At 44.9% G+C, this 18,933-nt stretch overlaps 1 long non-coding RNA gene across 6 annotated transcripts in view; it reads left to right on the top strand.

Moving 5' to 3' along the window:
• LOC128852729 (uncharacterized) overlaps nt 1-17,916 on the top strand; it is a 106,620-nt gene extending 88,704 nt beyond the window's left edge. For 5 of the 6 annotated variants that reach the window (XR_008450745.1, XR_008450744.1, XR_008450747.1 and 2 more), the window contains one exon: nt 17,199-17,916. This is a non-coding gene — a long non-coding RNA (uncharacterized LOC128852729). Of the gene's footprint in view, nt 1-89; nt 333-17,198 lie in introns of those variants that run through there. The other variant, XR_008450743.1, reaches the window with a different exon arrangement.
• Nucleotides 17,917-18,933: the final 1,017 nt, after the last annotated feature.

Here is an 18,933-nt window from a genome sequence, read left to right as displayed (position 1 = left end):
GGTGGTGGTGGTGATGGAGGAGGGGGAGAGGGGGGCCTGGGGAGGAAGGCAGCAGACAATTGATTTCTGCTCCTCTCTCTTCCTTAAAGGGCTCAGGTCTCCTTTGCAGAGGAACATGTGGACGCAGTGTCATTAGGAGCGCCTGCCAAGTGGCGCTGGTGCCGTGACTCTGCTACCTCCTGCTCTGTGCCGAGGCACAGTGCAGCCACCGAGCCAGCTCCCAGAGGGAGTCAGGCAGGGTGGAAGGAGCAGGAAAAGCCAAAATTCTGCTTGCCCAGGCATGTTCGGTGGGCAAGAAAAGCAGCTTAGAAGACATCTTTGTGGAAAGCTCTAATTGAGGCAAGTTTTTTAAAATGGTGTGTGAGTTGGACCCAGGCTGTAACCCACTGGCACCCACTGTACATCTGCCAGGGAAGCACTGAGAGCAATGCCTGAAATGCCAGGCTCTGATGGCAGGGGTTACATGGTAAAAACCCATCTGTCATTATGGGGAGACCTATAAGGTACATACAGACACGCACCCAGAAATGAAAGACTGTGAAGTACATACAGGCCAGCAGTATGGCCCATATGCAGAAGGCCCATCAGCATTGTCCCTTCCTAACCCTAGTATGACAGGACCCAAGATCAAACAATGCCGGGCTACCTTGGGGGCTGTGACAAGATCAGTATGTATATTTTGCTAAGATGGACCTCAGATCATCCTGAGTACTCACCTTGTAAGCAGATCCTATCTCCAAATACCTTTTTCACCCTTTTCATTCTGTATTTTTCTCCAGATGAGGAATGTGATTTCATGTGGTAAACTGCCTGGTAAGTTGTGTGGGCACCCCCAGATTGTTGCAATATAGAAGTATACACATGTATGAAAACTGGGTACAGAGCAGACTTTCTAGTCGAAGGCAGTATCAAAGGCACACATACATGGCCGTATGGTAGTTTTGGTTCTGCTGAAACTTTTTTTTGCAGATCAAGAGACTGGGCAGGGAGAGGAAACCCACAACATCCCTTTTGATTATATTAAATTTCTTGTTCAAGGTTAAAAAGTATGCTTCTTTTGGTGACTGAACACTGTAAACATTGTCTAATAGCATCCAAATAAAATTAGAACTAAAATGTCATTCTGAACCAAATGTTAGAAGGGTTTTTTCTAAATGTATCAAAAGAAAAGGCGCTCAGTTTTCTGGAATATTTTTTCTAGGGCTCTTTTTTTATTTTTTTTTACTTTGAGCAACTTACGAGCTGCTGCAAATGCCATGAATTCACAGGATGCTCTAGCCAGCTCTGATGTGAAGATCCCTAAGAAAAAGTGTCTCAAGAAGAAATATCTCTTAGTTGATGTCCCCGTCTCTGTGAAAGAGGTGAAAACTAGTGATCAGTGGGGAAAATGCCTAATCCCAGACCCAGTAACACCAATGGGCTTGGACATCTGCAAGGGGAGCCCTGATGATAAACCTAACATTAGTGACAGAGGTTTTGGAGCACCTGCCGAGTATGCTGATATCAAAACTTTGGCAACCACAGAGGAGAATTGTTTATATACAGTAAAAAGGCTAATGACGACAAGATATTAGAGCACACATGCTGCACAGGAATTGCACACTTACAATGGCAAGTGTTGGGGATTTTGTGCACATTCTGAGACATATACTGATGAGAGGCAATGTTTGCAGCAGGAAGGGTACAGTGATTGGCGTATAATTCCAGGTAGAGGCTTTTCAGCCATTTGCAGCTGATTTTTGTGTTCTGCTAGTCAGCCCTCTGAAGCTCTAGAAGTCCGTACCAAAGATGAAATCAGTGCACCCATCTTTCAGATCCCAGCATAACAATGTGAAGCCAGGTCTAGTAATCTAGGTGATCATCTAGTGAATGAGAGATGTGAAATGTATTTTACTGGCCCTTGGGCAGTCTAAAAGGAAGCTGCTGTATGAACACTTCTAATGCCCTACACGTTGCCCCACATCCATCAAAGAACATTGCCTTATCACCCCTCAGGCATCCAGTGCTTGCTCCACAGCAGAATTTATTATGACCTTTGTGAATCCACATTCTCAAAGATCCCTGGCGATTTGGGGTGCCCGACTTTGGACAGTTGAAGAAAATATCTTCTCGAGCTTAAGCACATTTGTAATGGCTAATGATTCAGGCCTGGATCCCATTCCTGTTGCTAGAATGAGGAAAGCAGATGAAGCATCTGGATTTGATGGGCAGACATAGAAGGGTGGATGGAATGTTGAGGTTCATTGTGTACACCCTGAATTCCCAAGGAGGGTGCAGGAGATGTCTTTTTGTGATGCCAAGGGGTTGCTCTTTATACTTTGGATATTTGTGTCTTTTGAGCAGATGCGCTTTCCTCTGAAAAGTAGCATTCCTCCGTGGCCTGATGACAGGCCTCTTAATGCAGAAAATGCAGGTTGTATTTCCAGCCCTGTCAATCCAGTGCTCTCCACTACTCCCCTCCCACACCTAGGCATCTTGGCTGGTTAGCCTTGGTGCACAGCTGACCCCTCTGTGTGCTCTGACGGAGCGCTTGACGTGGTGTTTCGCAAGTGTGTGCCTATTGCCTCCCTGTCAGGGCTGGCAGGGGCATTTGAAGGGGAAAGGTTTGAACTTTAACGCATTACCTGAAAACCAGCTGCTGGCCGCTCAGTTTTTCACAGTACCAGGAAGGGTGTTTCTCCGCAACGGTGTTGGCTTGAAATTTGGAGTCAGTCATACTCCCTGGTCATTATGCTCCTCCAACACAGTGATGCTGACTTAGAACGTGGAAAGTGAGGGATCTGTTTTAAGGATGAATTAAGGGGCTGTGATATTTGCCACTAGTTTTGGGGGTGCAAAGGATCCCAGCCTAGAGATGGCTGGTGCTCACGTGCCCACTCACATCCTGAGGTATTTTTGTGCCAGCATAAGCTGTAACTCTCGCAGGTCAAAGTTGGCATGGGCAGAGGCAGTTAGTGCTGGCAGCTGCTCCTGCTGCTTTGCCAGGGGAGAGGGTCATACTTTTCCCTTCATCCTTTTACTTTGGCAGCTTCCAGGCAGGTCCAGGGCTCCCCTCGCTGTGGGGAAGATGAGGAGCTGAGCTGGAGCCCCTGAAAGCCAGCAGTGGGCAATGAGGCAGTGGAGAGAGCGACTCTTATTAAGGGTAACCCTGGCTCTGGCTGACAATTGCTGACATCGTCATATTTAGCACCCGCATGCAGCGAGCCTGAGAGATGCTCACGCACTGGGTGAGCCAACTGCAAATTAATCGTCAGTTCATTACTGCTCTGTGCCTTTCATCCTGACAGAAGCCTTTCAAATGTGGATATAATTGGAAGGGTCCATGTGGCAGGAATTTGGTGAGGGCTGGGAGGGGGAGCTGAGGTCTCTCCCTCTTGTTCACCCTCTCCTTTCTTCCCTCTCTTTCTCAGGCTGACTTCTGGGAACAAATGGCAAGCTTAGGACAGGCTGGCAAAGGAAATTATTCTCCCCTGCCCCTGTATCTCACTCCTGCCCGCTACATCCCTAGACATACATCAAGGTCTTCATACCGGGAGATCTGTTTGCATCCAGGAGGTTCCCTCGAGCTGTAATTACCCTCAGCTTACAAACAAAGTGTGCAGAGTAGTAGGGTCACCTGCAAGAACTTGAAGATGTGTATCATTGTTATTGCTGGTGGTAGGTCTTACTGTTGTTATTACTGTGCTGCTGGGAGACCCTGTCTCTGCACTACACAGGTAGAGTGGAAAGTGAATCTGCAGCCAGGGAGGGTTTTACAGGAAAGAACCAAGGCTGAGGAGCAAAGTTTGAGGTGTGAATGCGACAGAAATGGCTCCCAGCATCCTCAGGAACTCACTCTCTGAAAAAAAGAAACCAGCCTTTAAATTTTTTTTATCATAGCATGGCTCCGGGCGCTGTTCTGCATCTTGGTTTCCCCACCAGTCAGGGTGATGTAATTATGCCCATCCTTGTCAGGGGAACAGCTCCCACCCCGCAACACCAGAGAGCAGAGTTAGTGGCTACTCCTCCAGAGCGTATTTCAGGAGGAGGGTGCTCCAGCATGGCTATGGGGAATGAAATCCCCTCAGGGGTGGACATTCAGGGCTCTAGAAGCGTGAAGAAGGATTGGGTTTTTGTTTGTGTTGACTGGTATTAGGAAGTGGCATTAAAAGAAATTGTTGATGCAATCCCAATGTTCTGTTTGCCACACTTAAGAACAAATGGAAGGAGTTCAAAAGTTGGATGTTGTAATATAAATCCACGCTTGTGGGCAAGTGATGGAGCTGGCTAGGAGCTAGCTTTCTCTTGATCGGAAAAGGGCTTTTTCTGGAAAACCTTTTGAACAGAAATGGCCTTGGAGTACTTCTGGGAAATGTTATCCTCCTGTTTTCAGCTTCTGCTAGTTTATGCGCAGGCATCACCCCCCTGGCCTGCTCTGGTGTGCCCATCCTCTTGAGGCTTCCTCTGCACTGGCATTGGACTCTCCTCTGGGGGACACAGCAGCTGAAGGACCATGGAGGGGACCAGGTCACAGACCAGCACAGAAGGCTGGTTGTCTGTGCTGACCAGGTGTTTACTGGAAAGGACCTGGGAATGGTTAAGCGCTTCCAACAACCTGTTTTGTGGCTTCCTCAGTTGCGTTACTTTGCTTCCTCAGTGGTCTAAAGGATGAGGCTGTGCTGCTTCTCCCTGAGACAGAGGGAGTCATGCCATAGGGACTCCGGCCCTCCTGCGCTGTGTCCCCCCCCCCTGCTCCTCCCATGCAAAAGTTATTGTCGTATTCGGTGGAGTCTCAGGTAGGCAGATGAATGGGAAATGTTCCTCACCATTACTAGCTGCACTTGACTGGAGTCTCATTACATTATGATGGCGCTTTAGCAGGCGAATGGGCCTTGCGTCTGGGTTCCTAGCACCCCTCATACCTCCCTGATAACGTAAATTACCCTCCGCCTCATTGCCTCAAATGATCAAACATCAAATTGCTAGTAAAAAAAAAAAAAAAAAGAGGAAAAAAGTGAGAGAAAAAGAGAGAGAGGAGGGAAAGGAGAAAAGCTGAACAGAATCATGGGTTGAATCTAGATGGTTTGTCAGCAACAAGAGATGAGTCAGTGGCTCTTAAATACTTGCTAAAGATGAATCCATTGAAGGCTTTGAGCATGGTAATTTCACTGACATTAAAGTATACCTGTAAAACCCAAACAATACTTTATAACTTCAAATTACACCAGTCAAGTCAAGTCCTGCTGCTCTAAAGCACTGCTTATTTCTTTTGGTTCAGGGAGGGGGGACCCACAGGTAACCTGTGTTTCTCCATCAACAGACTTCAGTAATGCTAAGAGAGACAGAAAGGCGGAGACAAGCACACTGTATAGATTTGTTGTTGATTTTGTGGTTGAACTATGTGCCAAATCTTCTGCTAACCCTTTATCCCCCCTGCTTCCTGCCACTTGACAAATTTTCCAAGCCAGAAGAACAGCTCCAGGATTGAAAAAAAACCAAGAAAAAGAAAAAAAAAAAAGGAGAGGGAGAGGCATCAGCAGGGGATGGAATGAGCAGGTATACACAGAGCTGGTTGACTCTGCATAGAAAAATATGGATCTCGGCAGGGTAACAAGGCACAGTGGAAAGAGGAGGCTATACATCTTTTCTCAGTATTTAAACGTGTGCTTAATATGGCGCTCAGTGGAATGGTTAATCTGCTAATGCTGGTAGTGTTTGCTGTAGTACTCAGAGAAATGTTTACTGCAGTATTTCATGGGGATTGTGTTCTGGATGGCACAAAAGGAGGAATCGCTCTAGCGTACCGGGAAAATGTTCATTGCAAAATATACTGGAATATTAAGAGCTTTATTTAGTGGCGTATTTAGTATAATTTGAAAAGAGTTAAGTACAGAGTGTTTTATTAATATTTTTGGGGTGTGGATGAATTTCAGTGCTCAGGAAGGTTACGGAGAAGCAATTCCAGCAAGGGCTGGTTTTATTCATAGATTTATAGATCTTAAGACCATAAAGGACTCTTTGATCAGCTAATCTGACCTTCTGTATAACACAGGTATATACAGTGCGGACATACCTCCTGATTCAGCAAAGCCTGTTAAGCACTTGCTTAAATTTAAGTGTTTGAGTTGCCCCATGGAAGACCGAGAAAATAACCCTATTGAATCAATGGGACTATTCATGCCCTTAATGGGAAGTGGGTGTTTAGGCATTTGTTGAATTGGGACCACAAGAAGATAATGCAGCTAAATGAGTAATTCATAGCCACCCATTTATTCAACTGCTTTTGCCTTCTTTTCTGCTTGCGGATTGCTCTGGAGCCAATCGCCATTTCAAGCAATGTACTCATTGTTTGAAGTCATTCACTGAATAATTTCAGTGAAAACTCTTTCTTGATAGCTTGCTCATAAACAGTTCATTGTGGATATGGGAATATATGCACATACATTTTAAGAATGTGTGAGCATGCGTGCACTCGTGTTTTTTTGCATTAAATATGTGAACACACATGCACGTACGCACACAAACGCAGGGTTAGGATCTTCAGCTACAATAAAAGACACGGCTCACAGATGCTGGTGATGTTATACTGATGCCGACCAGCTCACTCACAATCCGGCTTCCCAGTTTCAAGTTGCTTTTGTTTTGAGTGGACCTGTAATGTTTCTGACCCCTGACTGCACGCAGTGAATCTTGAGGTCCAGTTTCCAATGCAAATATTTACCCAGGGATTTTTTTGAATGTGCTTTTGTGATTTTTCTCCTCTGTCCATTCATTACAGACTGATTTTGCCACGCAGCCCTCACCGTAAAGTGATCCACTGGGAATTTTGCAGGACGTAAAAACGAAGAAAGTGCAAAATTAGTTGGAGTGAACTCAGCAAATTATCATCAGTGTTGTGTACCTGTGCCAGGCCCTCCATTCCCTGTATTTACTCAACTGGTCAGGAATCAGTTGTAATTTATTTTGAATGCATTGCTTAGGGATTTTCCAAATCAGCCAGGGCGTATCTTTTCAAACAAGTGTGTTTACAAACCGCTTGTGGCATGGAATCAGTCAATTAAGTGACATGGCATTTTTTTTAAACAGGAACAAAATTGAAGAACAGGTACTATGAATGAGGCTGGAAGCCTCACTGGTGGAATTGTGTTTGTGCAGTGGCTAGCTCCAATTCTCATGCAGACCTTACTGTGCATTATGCATTACAACATGGGAATAATTTGTTTCTGGTGCAGGCTGCCAGAAATATATTCTTTCTAAAAGCCACACTGTTTTTCAGGATTCACTTACATTTTCAGGAAATCAAAGGTATCACCATGGTATTTAGGAGCAAAGGATGAATAACTACAAATTAAGAGCTGGAAGTGGTGTATTTCAGTTTGTTTTCCTTCTTTACATTCCTCTCACCACCAGAAAGGGATGTGATGGCATCTAGATGTGAGCTGGACAACCACAGTATTGAGGCAGTTCATCGAAGTACGGTTCATGCATATGAGATAACTGACAGTTTGAGACTGTCACCAAAGACATGCAGAGAGCAGGGGTGCTGGGGTCGCTGTAGGACACGTGTCCTGTTGATGATGCAGAGCTGGTGGGATGCTCCATGTTCTTCTCTTGGGCTCCCAGCAGCTGTGGCATCTGAAATTGCTTCTGAATGTTCCTTTTATTCATTTTCTCTCATTTGCCCCACCGAAAATTAAGAGAGGTTTGGTTTCCCCTGGTCAGCCTAAGGTGGAATTTTTTCTAGATATTTCAGTAAAACAGAAGGCCACTGTAATTTTTGTAATCTGAATGAGATATGTTGTTTACAGATGGCCACTGTCCTTTTTAGAAAAGCTGTTACATTTCACAAAGGGAAGACATTTTGACATGAAAAATAAATTATAATGATTCTTTTTCCAAAATAGAAAATGAAATATTTTGACTTTTCAAAATTAGCTTTTCCTTTTATATTTTTTCCCTTGTGGGGGATGATTGGCCTAATTCAGCAAGAGGCAGCAAACAGATTGAGTCAGCTAAAAGCACATTTTTTTTGCACAGATAAACTTTATTTACGGAAGTAAAAAGAGAAACTGCAAGTCCTGATGCTGATTTCCAAAAAGTTTGTTTGGCATTTCTGTATCTGAGGCATCTTTAAAATAGAGTGTATATCCTTTTGCCAATATTTGCATAACATTCAAAACAGCAGAGAACATTTGGATATATTTAATAATGGGGGATAGGTTGCAAACACGGGAGACACGGTGTCTAACAGGGCTGTTTATGTGCCCTGACAGAGGTTTATTTACACTGTGGCTCAATTGTAATCCAGCCTGCCTCTGTCAATGTAGCTCTCTTTTTAATGGAGAGTTTACCACTTGTACATGCATAGTCATTTAGGTGTTAGTTTTGTTTGCCAATACAGACTGTCCATTATCTGTCTTAATCCTGTCTGTTATAACAGACTGAATTAAAAAAAAAAAAAAGCTAAAAAAAGTCTGTCTAAAATATTGTTGTAGAGGGAAGAAATGTCTTTTCCCCCTTTTTTGTTTTCAAATGGAAGTATCTTGCTCAAGTTTCCCCTCTGAAAGTTGATGTATTTTTCACTGAAGAAAATGAAAACTGCTGACAGTGAATTTGGAACAGGAATAAAATCACTGACTTCTTTCAATGTTTGCAAGCAAAACAAAAACAGCTTTCAGGAGCTGTTCTGGGCTGAACTTTCAGCAGGTATGGGGACAAAGGGGTCAAGTTTATGCTTTAAATACTCATTGACTTCCCAACATTGTTTTGAACAAAATGCAAAATGAAATCCTGCAAGATGTGATCATTTAGGGTACTGTGGCATATTTTGAAACAGTAGGGCTGTTAGCCCCAGCATCTTGGCCAAATTCCAGCCTGGATAATTACATTCTGCCGGCCTATATTCCAGCCTGCAGTTCAAATAGGAAAAAAAAAATTAAGAGGAGTTATCATTTCTCCTTCGAGAAGTCCTGTCGTGTGATGACTGATGCTTTTCCACTCCAGAAGTATCTGTATTTCAGGAAACATTGCCTCCATGTTCCTACTTGCCTTGACCATTGGATAAACAATGTTGTGAAGATGCCCAGGGAGCTCCTTCATAGGAACAAAGTAGCAGAGCTGATCAGGATGGAGCTGTGGTGCATCATACCAGCCCCTTCATTACCACACAGACGTCACTTTATATAGCCCAGAGTCCTACTTAAGGTCTAGATCCCCCGAAACTGGCAGACTGGGGTATTTGTCTTTCCGGTAGCCACAGGCTGGAGGTACGGGGAGGATGCACAGCAAGAGGAGAGGAGAGGGCAGACTGGCATAAGATGGAAAGAGGGAGGACTCACTGGCAGACTTGACCTGTGCCTGTAATTCGTAAAGAGCAGTTTTACACCAGATCAATGCTTTCCTCAGCATTTTAATGCACCCCATTGGTGTCCTTAAACTCTAATGATGCAGTCTGTGAGAAGCTGCCATTTATTACCCACAGATGGGGTGATAATTATTGACAAGATTGTAACTAATAATTAAACCCATTTGCTCCTTTAAACAAGTTGGTGTGAATTATTTGCAGGGAGTTCTTTAGCAGACCTGTGGTCACTACCGTTGTGTAGCGATGCTGCCCAGGACTGCGCCCACCGCCAGGGACGAAGGAAGGCTGCTTATGAGAGCTGGGCCATTCAAACCCGTTGTGCGAGTCCTTCCTCTCCAGTTCAATGTGGGGCCTGTGCTTCTGGCTGTGTTAGTAAGAGGTCTGTGAACCCCACTGTGCTTCCAGCCAGTCCTGACGGCTGTGCCTTCTGAGCCCCAGCTCCTTCCAGGGCTAGGCTGAGGACTAGCTTTTGCTCTGCTCCCAGGGACTTGGGTCAAACATGGAACCATGGATGGAAAAAAATCTGTCCATGAGAACCTTCTTGATGGTTTGTCCTTTGCTTCCTGAGTATCTTGAGCCTGCCTCTTTTGTACGTGGAAGGTCAATAGTCACACATTCCACATTGTTAGGTTTATTATTCCTCAGGTGAAAAACCCATTTCCCGTCCCAAAGCAAAGATGTTGGGAGGGAAGGGGGAAGGATAATTTCTCCATGCTAGTATTTCTTTGGGGAGCAGAGAGATGGTAGAAGGACTGTTAAACCCTCTGTAGTGTGGTGTGGTGCTCTTGTGGTTCTGAGGACCAAAACACCAGCCGCTGCTCAGCATTCTTGGAGGAATGGTGGGTACTTGCAAAAGAGTGAGCCTCTGACACTAGAGTCTAGGATGGGAGTGTGCAGGGGAACAAGTGCTGCTCTGTTTACCATTGCCATGGGGTTCTGGGCAGAGCAAAATGTGAGCAGCCCTTTTCTGTGAAGCTGAGCCCAACGTGGGTAGGGATTAGGACAACATGTGCTGGCTGGCATGGAAGCTGGCCGGGATGAGGCAGCTTGAGCAAAGAGCAGTTTTTGCAGCATGACACTGTTCAGAACACTGCCTGGGGGAGCTGCCTTCCCCTGGTGTACGTTTCAAGGGAGGGTGTAAATCTAATCTCAGTGCTAGGGTCCATTAGCATTAGAGGGGAGTACTGTATATGCATTCATTCCCCACTCTCACCCCTGGATGACAGAGTACCCCCTTCTGTTGTCTCCTTTAGCACAGAGAAAAGGCTGCCCATTAATTCTCTAGCAGCGATGGATAATGCCATCGTAAGTCTTAGGTGCCTATGAATTTTGTGAGCATTTTACAGTAATAAATACCCCACACTTGTGCATATAATTAGTTGTGTATCTCTCAGTTGTCCCATCTTGCCTGTGATCTATCTGTCCTTTTACAGAGGTGGGTCTGGTTCCTCCCCTTGCAATCCTGGCTCAGTACTGATGTGTCTTGGCCCAGCAGTAGGAGATCAAAGAGGTTTAAGTTAAGGGAAGGAGAGATGTCATGTTGGACTCAGGGATTTATTGTACTTGAAGTGGAAATCTGAGCTGAGAAGCTGAACGCAAAGCAACTGAGTTGTTCCAAATAAGTCTCAGCATATCTGTACCATCAGTGCCTTCTCACCCGTGCACTGTCATGCATGTACTGCCTAGCCACTAACATTGGGGTATAAAGAGGTTTTTGTACTCTTCAGTGTATTGGCAGAAATATTTCCTCTATTACCCTACCCCTGCCCCCTGGCCATGTATACCAGGTTGTACAGGCTATGAAAAGACAGTAAAAATTTATATCCACAGAAGTTTTTCTGCTTATTTGACTTTGTCTTCAGCATCTTGCACCTTCCCCGTCTTCAGTGAAAAAGAGTATGGGAAGACTAATAGCCTCACATCTATACATTGTAGGATTTTATCCCCCTTTTCTAAAAACTCCAGTAAAGCTTCACAGTAGCAGAACTTACTGTGCAAAGGTAAGCAATCACCCTGCTGTCTTAGACCTACTGAAGCCTGGATTCAACAGACGAGAAAGTCAGGCTTTAGGGCTTGGAGTGCTGGGTCAGAAAGACTGTGGCCACATGATACAAATGTTGATCTGATGTGAAGCTGATCTGCTAATTCAGATCCTTTCAGGGAGTGCTGACAGTATAACTTCTCCTGGCAGGCTCAATGTGCATTCAGTATTATTTGTCTGTGACTCTGACTTTATACCTTAAAATATCACCTGTCATCCCCCCATAGCTTGCAGAAAGCTGGGATAAAATTGAAGCTGGCACAAAAGCTGTGCAGTGTATGCTCTGGATAACTTGGTAAGATGTGATGCTGCAAGGATGCCTGACCCAGGACAGGTCTGTGCAGCTGGCTGATCCCGAACTGTGCACATCTGGTAGCAGTGTCCAGGGAAGCGTGGCTGAGACTGGCCTCAGCCTAGCCAGAAGATGCTCACACTGCTAACTGTAACCATCCTGTTGAACTCAGAGGGACTATTCACATGCTTAAAGTTAATCACAAGCATAAATCTCTGCAGGATCAAGGCTACAGAGAAAACTAAGAGAAGGCACTGAAGAGGCATATGTCAGATGGGGCTGTGGTCGAGAGCTCACTGAGACTTAAACATAGCATTTGAGAAAATGAGTCTATTTGTTTCAGCAGCATCCTGAACATTGGCATGTAGTAATTCCATAATGGATCCATTTAACCGTTCCTATAGCTGAAATATCCTTAACAAATATTTCCTTTACTAGCACATAAAGAGGGAGCGCAGGGAGAGAAATTTTAAAGCACAGATACTTTCTTGCTGAGCTCCAGTTCTGAGTGCTTTCAAAGTACCAAGTTAATTTTTCTCCAAATTTGGCTCAATATTTAATAAATCAAGTGAGATCAGGAAGCAACCTGAGGTCAACATTTTTAACTTGAGTTGTTTGTTAAATTGTCCCAGCTCTGCAATAACATCCAGAACAAGTGCATGTTGTATTCAAAGGTATTCAGACAATCCTTGGAAACTTTATAATAAAATCACTAATCTGGAGAACAAGGCTGGAACAATGGAAACAAGGAAGAAACTTTTCTGTGGGAGATGGGAAAAGCTTGAAGAGCTGGGATCTGGAATCAAAAGAAAAGCCAGATTTCAACCTTAGCTGTAGTGATTAACTGCCTTAACTCTAGTAATTGTTAATGGCTGTTCAACATGAGCCAAAGTAAATTGGCATTTGTACAGAAGCAAGATGGTCAAGTTACATCCAACCCAAAGAAGCCCAGAAAAGGCGGATGTAAACCATGTAGTGTGGAAGCAGCACTCTTCAAAGTGTTTCTCAGCCTCATGGTAACCTGCATGCTGGCTACAGGGGAGTAAAAAGTCCATAGGACTGCAACACGTTGGATAACCAGAACTAAAGAGAGATCTCCAAGCACAGTTGGGTGGCTGCTTTCATAGTAAGTAGCTCTTTACGGCCTCCTCTTGTTAGACCTTCCTGTGCTACCCATTCTCTAAGGTCTGAGGGTGTCCCTCAGGTCACTCCAACAATTGCTCATCGCAGTTTAGCGGTTAGATGTTAATTGGGCTGTCCACACCGCACAGCCCTTTGCACATCACCACCAAAGGCTCTCCAGGCCACCGATGGCCCATGGCCCTGTTTCAGAAGCAACGTGCTATAATAATGTATCCCTAACCATGCTTTATACCAATAAGTAGGCTATAACCCTGTCAAGGTGTGCTGGTGACTCTATAAACCATGAGACCTGAATGGTCAATGGTCGAGTGGTTTAAAGCTGTCACCAGAATACTGAGATAGCCGTATAAGCCTTGTACTGCATGGCTGGGGATACATTATTCACTATAATATATGGTAAGAAATACCTGTGCAGGATCTGAAATGAACTGCTTTAGCCACTAGCCAGCATGGCTAGTGATCAGGGAAATCTGTTAGCATTTTCACGTGCAATGGGAGACAAAAAGGCAGACACTGGAGGAGGGGAACTCATATTCTCTGTGTAAAGAACCTGGGTTTTGTGCAGGAGATGGAGGGCAAGCAGAACTGAGTCCCTACCCGTGAGCATGGCTGAGCCCCTCGTCTGCACTTGCTGCAGTATGGGAGAAGCACCCAGGGCTGGTGACCTTCAGAGCTGTGCAGCTCAGTGTTCCTTACCCAGCTCATTCTTCTGTTTAGAGGAGGACCTAAGAAGGACTTGGGTTCTCAGTTCACAGCTGCTCAGGGAAGGCACCAGGTGTAAGCCTGAGCCTGACAGCAGGAATGCGTGGGTAGTGGCCAGGGATGCTGTGTGAAGGACTGTGGTCTAGCCATTTGTCAGGTGCCTCTGCTTTCTGACCTACCTCTATAGTGTCACAACATCACAGGGGAAGGTCAATTGCAAGCCTGTAGAGGAGTGAGAAAAAAGTCCTAGGGACTCCTTACACTGATGCAGAGAGAGAGAGACGTGGGTTGCCCCATCCCTGCCCAGCATGTCTTGGTTAGCACCAAAAGGCAGAGGGATGGAGGTGTCTGTACCAACATACAGGCAGGCAGATGGCCTCATGGCCAGGACCTGAGGCTCTAAGAGGATATTCTTGGTTATTTCATGAGAGGAGCCATCAATTCTGCATCTTCCTCCCTCCAGTCATAGCTAGGCTTGGTGAGTATGTGGATGGCTGCAGGGTTGAGGGAGGAGAAGGCAGGAGTGGATCTGGGTGAAACAGGGTGAAGGGGTGCTTTGAATCAAATTGCCAGCACATGGAGGTAGTGAGGAGGGGTTTGAGGAGGCTCTGGAAGGGCATATAACTAAACCTCTGACACCAACAACCTTGGAAAAGAAAATACTTCCCCATTCTGACAGCCTATGTTGCTCCAGCCACAGGAGAGCATGCCTGTGTGAGCATCCTTTGGTGGCAGGGTTGAGAAATCAGGAGGGCCTGGGGGATTTCGTTAGGAGATGGGAGGGGAGGGAGGAAAGCCCTCCTTCTGAACAACAGACGGAGCTAAAATTGCCTGAAGGGCTTGATTGGCTTGCTTTATTTATTGTATATACATACATTCATACATACATATATTTGTATGCATATATATGTATTCCCCCCACTCCAGGCTTTATTGGTCTTTATCAGGAAAGGAGCCAGGGGCATCCTTTACCACTGCAGAGACAATAGCGCCGCTGGAGAGGATGTAGGGAAGGGCCCTTTGCTGCCTGAGATCAGTAGCTGGGAGACGGAGCTGGGGTGGAGGAATTCAGGGACGCCAAGCACGGGGCTACCCCTTGGCTCACTTGTTATGTTAAGAGCCTGTAGCTGGGGCCATGGGGCACAGGGAAAACAGAGGGATGGACTCTGAAAGTGGCTGCCGTGGCATCCTTCTATTTTCCATATGGGTACATTGTCTGGCGCCCTCCCTCCATGCTGCCTTTCCTCTTCCTTACTGTGCTCACGTCAAATGTCAGTTTCTCTTTTTATTAAAACCCTCAGAGCAGTCAGCAGGGTGACAGGCACCAGGAATTTGTGAAGGATGGAGGAGGAGGAGAAACAAGTTTGTGTTTGTTGAGTGAAAGCTGCGCCCCTCCATCCCCCTCCTTGACCTTCCTCTCATCTCCCCTTCTGGGCTGGACCACACCTGGGACAACCAAATGTGGCAGCTTGAGCAGACGAGGCAGCAGGCGATACAGCGCTGGGGAGGATAGTTTCCCGGGGAAGCCTGCCCCATCCTAGTCATCCTGTCCTGAAACTACAGTCTTTCATAGCATACCTCACCCCGGTAGGGAGAGGTGCTGCTTCACACTGTTTCCCACTGCAGACCCAAACCCCTGTCAAATAGGTTTCTCTTGGAACACCCACCTCACTGCTGGTTTTGCCTCATTGTGCTGGTACCAGTAGGTCCATGGGCTCTCAGAGCAGGGAGGGGCTCTCTGCCTCTCTCTGTCCAGCTCTCAGCAGACCTCATATTTCCTAAGTTTTTACTCTTTTTTGGATCTCAGTTTCTTCTAAAACCTGCACTGAGTAAGATCTTCTCATCCTTTTCAAGTCCATGCTTTTCTGTGCTACCTCATTATTTTTTTAAGCAAAACTTCCTATAAAGAGCTGCCATGCCTCAGATAATGCTTCCTGTATTACCACCCACCCAAGAGTAGTACAAAACACATCAGAGTCCCCTCTCTGGTGATTTTTTTGTATTTGATGTCAGTGAAGATAAAACTAATGGTGTCAAGCAATGTAAGGAAGGGGAAGATTAAACAAAATCTATCCCCTGCAAAAACAAAGCAATCAATATAACATTATCCTGCTGCAATGGCTTTCAACTTGCTTTGATTTGTGGATCCCTAGAAAACCTCTCATGAAGGCTTAGCACCCCCACAGATAATTCCCAACCTCCAGCTGCTGAAGAGCATCAGCGAAATTGCTCTTCCCACCCTCCTTACAATGAATTAATGTTCTTCCAGGAATCTGCAAACCACAGGTTGAAAAATACCATCATACAGGGTACCAGTTCAAATATAAACAACACTAATTAAATAGGGAGCTTACTATTGTCATTATAATACTCTCAGATCCATCTTCCCTGAAGAATCCATTTTGCCATCTCTGGGAAGTTCACACAGGAGCTTCATTGCTCTAAGTCCGGTCTTGTGAGCCTATCTGCTGCAGCAGACAAATATAAAGGTCCTTTGCTCACCACACAGGAGAAATGCAACAGATTAGGGATGGCTGCAAAATTTCTGATCACAAGTTTTGCCTTTGCAGAAAAGAAATAAATTATTTTTTTGTTCTAAAGGTACTTTGCCCTCTACTGCACTGACAACCATAAGAAGAAATTCTTGATCAGACTCAAAACAACCTATTTACTCTCTTATTTCCTATTTTTGCTTCTGCTTTGTGTTCTCTCTTTCATTTTGCATCTCTGACTTCAGTTAAATATTTCTGCTGCAGAGGGGAGCATTGCCTGTTTTTAAGTGGCCTAGTAAAGGAAAAATAGGACAACAGGAATAAAGAAGGTTTGATATTTAAGGTACAAAATATTTTATTTCTGTAGGCCTGACACTGTCAATGTAGCACTCATGAAATGATGAAAAAATTAAGATGAGAAGTTTAAACAACTACAAAACATCTTCAGAATTTCCTTTTCATGAAAATGGAAATACAGCAATTCCTATGGCTGAAACTAGGGCAATCATCATCCAGACATTGCAAAAAATGTCAAAACAGAACAGCTGTGTTTTTTTCAAGTTGTTCTACAGATCTTTAAAGATGCTGCTCCATGAAATAACGAGTGGTTCATTCACCAACCCATCAGCTTGGGAAATGTATGCAACACGAATTCATTTGTTTCCAGCTAATTGCACTTTCATTTCCTCCTCCTATCTTTGCAAGGCTGTGCAGGCTAGGGTTTGAGCGGTGCTTACCAGGCTGTGTGTGCCGCATGCGCCACCCCCAATACCCCATCGCAGTGTTATTTAGCCCAGCTAGGAGGCATAGGCACTTCCTTTGCTTGTGACGTTCTGGGCAACAAATATTTGGGACCCACAGTGGAAAGGGACTGGCAATCAGTCCTCTTATATTTTATTCCTGGCTTTTGTCGCTGTCATGCTGTACAGTTGGAGTCAAATAAATGAACTTCTCTACCTCTTATTTAACCTTTCTATAAAATGAAGGTAATAATATTTATCCAGCTGGGATGCTGCAAGGAGTAATTAATGTGTACAAATCACTTTGAATTCCTCTAATGAAGTGCAAACTGTATTAGTCCCTACAGAAACTGGTAATGGGTTTGTGTCTTCCTTCACTGAAGGTCTGACCTCAGTCCCCTGGGATTATTGTGACTAAAACCTTTTCCTACTATTTGTATTACAGCAGCTCACAAGGACTCCTCCAAGGCCAGAATCCCCACTGCGCTCGGAGCTGTATGTTCAAGCAGTAACATACAGCCCACGGTCTAGAGACCTTATATTTAAACTGAGGAAAGCTGGCAGAAAGGAAACATTAACGCTGTTTCAAAGGCAAACAACCCAGACACAGAGAGAAAACATCTTACTGGTAGTAAGTCTATAAACCAACGTAAGTCTTTTCGGAAGACCGTCACATCAGATTGACTTCCTGACTCAAGATGAATTCTTACCTCTTTTGGCTGGACATTGATCTTCCTCAGTTTGGTGAGTGACAGACCAGACAGAAGGCAGTGGATGGAGCTTGCTTCTCATGGGATGCTCGGAGAGAGCAGGGTTTGGGTAGGTCAGGGTTCACAGAAGAAGGGCACAAAGTGTCTTTGGGTAGGAATGGTGACCACTATTCTTGTTCTTTATCTCACGCTGTTTTGCACACTTGGACATGTTCTGTGCTCTGATTTCTTAATACTTTCAGGCATCTTTCTGCTATGAGGAGACAAAGAGAATCCAAGAAAGACTGGTTAACTTGGTTTTGTAAATGTTTGTGCATAAATATATGGGGAAATGTGGATGTACCTCCAATATTTCTTCTAACATTTTTCATGTCCTTTTTTTTTTTTTTGCTGATGTAACTGTTAATTTCTTGTTTCTGTAGCCATACTTTGAATAAATCAGTGAGTTGATTCACCACCAATATATTGGAACTTTTCATTTTTTAACTGATGCCATGATCCAAAAATTGATTCCCTTTTTTTTCTCCTGATACTAGAAACCAGTTTAAATTGAGCCTTTTCTGAAAGACAAAAAGAACAGAAAAAAATGATCACAAAATTCCCTGACAGTGCCAACAATGAGCTGCTGATCCCATTCACATTCTGTGTTTAGCTATAATATCCTGCTCTACGAAAAGCTGCATATTTCGCAGGCATTGCTGATGTCTCACAGAGGAGACCAGCATCAATGATTAGCCTACTGGCCTCTGGTCTTCAGCTGCATGGCTACTAAGCTCCTTGGAATGCTGGTACCCAGATACTCTCCCAAAGGACCTTGGGCACTAGTCCTATGAAAGTTCAACCAGCAAGGGAAGTGCCTAATCCCCAAAGGCACCTTCCACTGGTTTCAGTACCCAGGAGGCAAGCTAAGGATGTATAACTCAAGTAACCTCACTGCCACTCGGATTAGACGAAGAATAGAAGTTAGCATGATCAGAGAACTGCTGAGAGAAAGACAGGGCAAAAACCTCTGGTGATGTAAACAATTTCCACTTCATGGATTTTACAGGATCATGTTGATATACACCGGTAGGAGATCTCAGCCTCTAACACACTTTTAAGCCATGGCCTCCTTTAACAGTCAAGCAATCGTGTTAGAAAGGAAACATCAAGTGAGGGCACCTTTGCTTGGGAGATCATTCCCAAGCAGCCAGAAGAAGTGAGCAGAACAACCCTTCCTCGCCTCCTTTGCCTGCTGACTGACTGCCCATGCTGCCCACCTCTCAGATACAGGGTCCCTCCTCCACTGGCCAACGTTTGGCTGGAGGTCTGGGAGCTGTTTATAGGCGGTATCTGAAGATGCCTTTTTAAACATAGCATATACAAGGATGGGAGGATGAGGGGAGGGGGCTGGGGAAAGAGGAGAGGTACAGACACAGCACTCCTTGGCAGTGATTTATAGACTGGGTCAGGCACAAATTGACTCGTATG

Source organism: Cuculus canorus, chromosome 7 (assembly GCF_017976375.1).
Source record: "Cuculus canorus isolate bCucCan1 chromosome 7, bCucCan1.pri, whole genome shotgun sequence".
NCBI lineage: Eukaryota > Metazoa > Chordata > Aves > Cuculiformes > Cuculidae > Cuculus > Cuculus canorus.
The sequence above is the reverse complement of the archived record's forward strand: the minus strand, read 5'-3'. Positions and strand labels throughout refer to the sequence as shown.